We start from the raw sequence: 4,224 nt of genomic DNA, 5'->3' as shown, positions 1-4,224 counted from the left end.
ACATGTTTACCCTCCTGTCTCTCTGCCACATGTTTACCCTCCTGTCTCTCTGCCACATGTTTACCCTCCTGTCTCTCAGCCACATGTTTACCTTCTTGCTCCTGTGCCACATGTTTACCCTCCTGTCTCTCTGCCACATGTTTACCCTCCTGTCTCTCTGCCACATGTTTACCCTCCTTCCACTGTGTCACATGTTAACCCTCCTGTCTCTCTGCCACATGTTTACCCTCCTGTCTCTCTGCCACATGTTTACCCTCCTGTCTCTCTGCCACATGTTTACCCTCCTTCCACTGTGTCACATGTTAACCCTATTTCCACTGTGCTACCTGTCTCTCCCCCTGCACTTGTGCCACCTGTTGCCCCTGTGGGACCAGTCTTCTCTCCTGTCCCTGTGGGACCTGTTGCCCCTCCTGCCAATGTGGCACCTGTTGGGCTTCTAATCCAAATTGAATTATTAAAAATAATTATTTTTTTACCATTTAGTACCCCACACTCACCTCCCTGGAGTGTGGGAAGAGCCCTAGTGCTGTCATCATGGGGCTAGGAATCCAGCCCCGTGCTGACTGGTTCAGGTTGGCATCTTGGCAGGGGGGGCCCCTGCTGCCGGCTCACCTGCTATATTGCCACCAGCCCCAGCTGGATAAGCCTAGGGCTGGTTGAAGGAGAATTGGGAGGGACCCCACACCGTTTGTATAGTAAAGTTATATTAACCTTGAATAACTTATAATTGTGAAGAACCCAGAATAAACCACACAGTGTTCAAGCAACATTTTTATTGCAGGAAAAAGGTACAAAAATGTTAACACACAGCTGTCTGAAAGATCCGCATGAGAAGTGAGCGCGCCCAATCAGAGAGCTGAGTACTGCAGAGTATTATTTTTAGTATTTAGTATTTTTAAAGGTGCTACTGGTTTGTGGCAGAACAGGTCTTGATGTGGCTTAGGTTTCTATTCCCTTTGATTTCTTTATCTACGATACAAGGTAATAAAAAATGTTTACCATTTTACTTCTATATCTGTAATTTATATACAACAACAGAAATACTCTCATTTTCTCACCTTTCACACTGCTCGAGATCAGTTTATATTTTGGTCCCTGTGGTGAAATTGCAACAACAGCCGGCTTAACCTCCCAGCATTCTGGAAAACAGGCGCCATTTTGGCTATTATAACGGTACAGGTATGTGCCCAAAGCATTTAGCTTTATGTGGCACTAGAATGAAATAAAGTCCTTCTAGCAGGTACACTACATGTGCTACTGACCTTTTTTAATGTCGTTGTCGTCCTGGTCCAGTACTTTGACCATCATCTCCACCTCTCTTGGGCTCATTGGATTTGCTCTTTGCTCTTCCTGAGTATCTCCATCCCCCACCTTAACTTTTCCAAAAATTTTTGGCCCTTCCAGCACCATCTCTGACTCTATCTCCGTCTCCATAGCTGCAACCCCCACTGACACCTTCTCCTCACCTGCAACCCCCACTGACATCTTCTCACCCGCAACCCCCACTGCCACTTGCTCACTCGCCATTTTCTGACGCTCCTCGGCGCCAAACAGGTTCCTCTGTCATTTTATACACTCAGACATGGGCGTTTGTTTCTGCTGTGGACCAATCGGTGATGATGCATGCGGAGAATGGAGCATTCCATTACATACGAAGGGATTTTATTATTAGGGAATATTCATTGCATTGCACTTTAGCAGTTAAATGTTTTTCTAAATTAAATGTATATTACTTAACTTCTATTTTATAGAAATGAATGAAGAGACAGTGTAGTCTTCTCTTTTTATGCAGCTTTGGGTGTTAACTTTAGCGAAAGCTCTGCCCCTTTATACTAATGCCTTTGGTATCTCGTTACATTTCCCGCAAATGTCGCTGCAGTGTGTACGAAATTAAAATCATTGTTCACGACAACATGGCTGTAAAAAGTCGCAAGGCTAGTGTGTATGCAGTCCATGGACCGAGCGATCGCATGTAAAATCGCTCGGCAGAAAAAGTTGGTCGAAATTTCTGTAGTGTGTACCCAGCTTAAGACATTGCAACCCTTTAGAATTGTTCAGTGAGTATATAAGTATATATATATATATATATATATATATATATATATATATATATATATATGTAGAGAGAGAGAGAGAGTGAGTGAGATTGTCTCAAGCAGAGACCAACCACAGACAAAGGGGACCTAAAACCATACACCAGTCTGACTTGGGGACCAACACACGCACGTAGATTGTAAGTGTGCAATACTATATTATACTTTATGTTGTAAAATAATGCTTTCCTTCTGGTCCATTATGATGTTTAAAAACGTGTCCACTAGAGGGAGTACTTGTGTAAATATAAAATCGCATTCAAATGTTTTTCTGCTGACATCATGCAGTAAGTCCAGGATTCAAACATTTGAGATCATTATTGTTTCTATTAGTGGGTAAAGATTGCCAGGTCTCTCTCCTGGAGCCAGCATTCCCTCTGAAAATCGTCAACAACAGCACACACTACTGACTAAATACATAACAGTGTTCAGGCAGACCGTCATTATTTTATCCTCAAAGTGCCAGCATATTAATTCTATCATTATGGGTATTTTCTCCACGTGTATCACAATTTAATGTTTCTTTTTTCAATTGTAAATTCTATGGAAAGATGCAAAACTATATCCTTTATTTGCTTTTAAACAATGTTCTGCTAGAAGACAGCTCTAAGGTAGTGTGCAGTATATATCTAATAGGTAATTTGAAAAACTCACTTAAATTTCAGATATAGGGGCAGTATGGTGGCTAAGTGGTTAACACTTCTGCCTTACAGCACTGAGGTCATGAGTTCAATTCCCGACCATGGCCTTATCTGTGAGGAGTTTGTATGTTCTCCCTGAGTCTGCGTGGGTTTCCTCCGGGTGCTCCGGTTTCCTCCCATACTCCAAAAATATATTGGTAGGTTAATTGGCTGCTATCAAAATTGACCCTAGTCTCTCTCTCTCTGTCTGTGTGTGTGTGTGTCTGTGTGTGTGTGTGTCTGTCTGTGTATGTTAGGGAATTTAGACTGTAAGCTCCAATGGGGCAGGGACTGATGTGAGTTCTATGTACAGCGCTGCGGAATTAGTGGCGCTATATAAATAAATGATGATGGTTTCTTCGTGCATGTTACTAAGCAAGCGCTTTAGCCATATTTGAAATTGAAGCAAGATTTTTTTCATAAAAACCTATAAGGTATTTACTGTACCCCATCTTAGCCCTGTCTTCTGGCAGAGGCTTTGAAAGTTATTTTAGAGATTGAGCAATATCTCAACAGACAGCTTAGTTAATGGAACCCAGAGGGAGCAAGCGCCAAGGAAGACCGACAAAATAGCTAATAAGAACTATGTTCATACATAGGATGTTTCAGCTCAGAACATACAAAGGTTAACACCAGCACACCTCAATGTGGAACATAATTCATGCATACAACCTGTCTTTTAACATTTCTCATAGTTAAAATGAGTGTAGTGGCCCTGTTGCTTTTACAATCTATGGTTTTTCATACACATCAAGATGAAATCTCCATAGAAGGATGCAATGTCCATATTTCATACTGTCAGTTTATGGGTCAGGGACGTATGGGACGTCCCTCTGTAGCAGAGTGACCTCAGGCCATGAGCTTGCTCAGATGTATGCATTCTCCTGGACTGACAGGACAGCTGCTGCACACATATGTTGATCTGTGGATCCCTGCTACAAGGCTGAAGACCAGGCCTGGCCAACCTACGACTTGCTCGGTGGTGTCATACTACAAACTCCAGCATATACTGCCAGCAATTGGCTGGCTATCTACTGGCATAACATGCTGGGACATATAGTTTCACAACACCTGGAGAGCCACAAGACGGTCAGGTCTGTTGTCCTTTATCATCATCGGCAGCAGCTATTTATATAGCGCCACAAATTCTGCAGAGCAAACACGGGGAGAACATACAAACTCCACACAGATAAGGCCATGGTCGAGAATCGAACTCATGACCCCAGTGCTGTGAGGCAGAAGTGCTAACCACTAAGCCACCGTGCTGCCCCAATCTATGAAGCAGCAACGTTCCTTCAAAACAGCACTCTTTTGCACACCAATAAAGGCCATGGCTCAAATGAAATCTAAGTGGCATAGATCCTGCCAGACCCTTTGTAGTGAGTCCAGGATTCAAACATTTGAGATTACTATTCTTTCTTTTAGAGAACAAAGATTGCCAGGTCTCTCTC

This window comes from Mixophyes fleayi, chromosome 8, assembly GCF_038048845.1.
Source record: "Mixophyes fleayi isolate aMixFle1 chromosome 8, aMixFle1.hap1, whole genome shotgun sequence".
Lineage (NCBI taxonomy): Eukaryota > Metazoa > Chordata > Amphibia > Anura > Limnodynastidae > Mixophyes > Mixophyes fleayi.
This window is presented reverse-complemented; position numbering follows the sequence as displayed.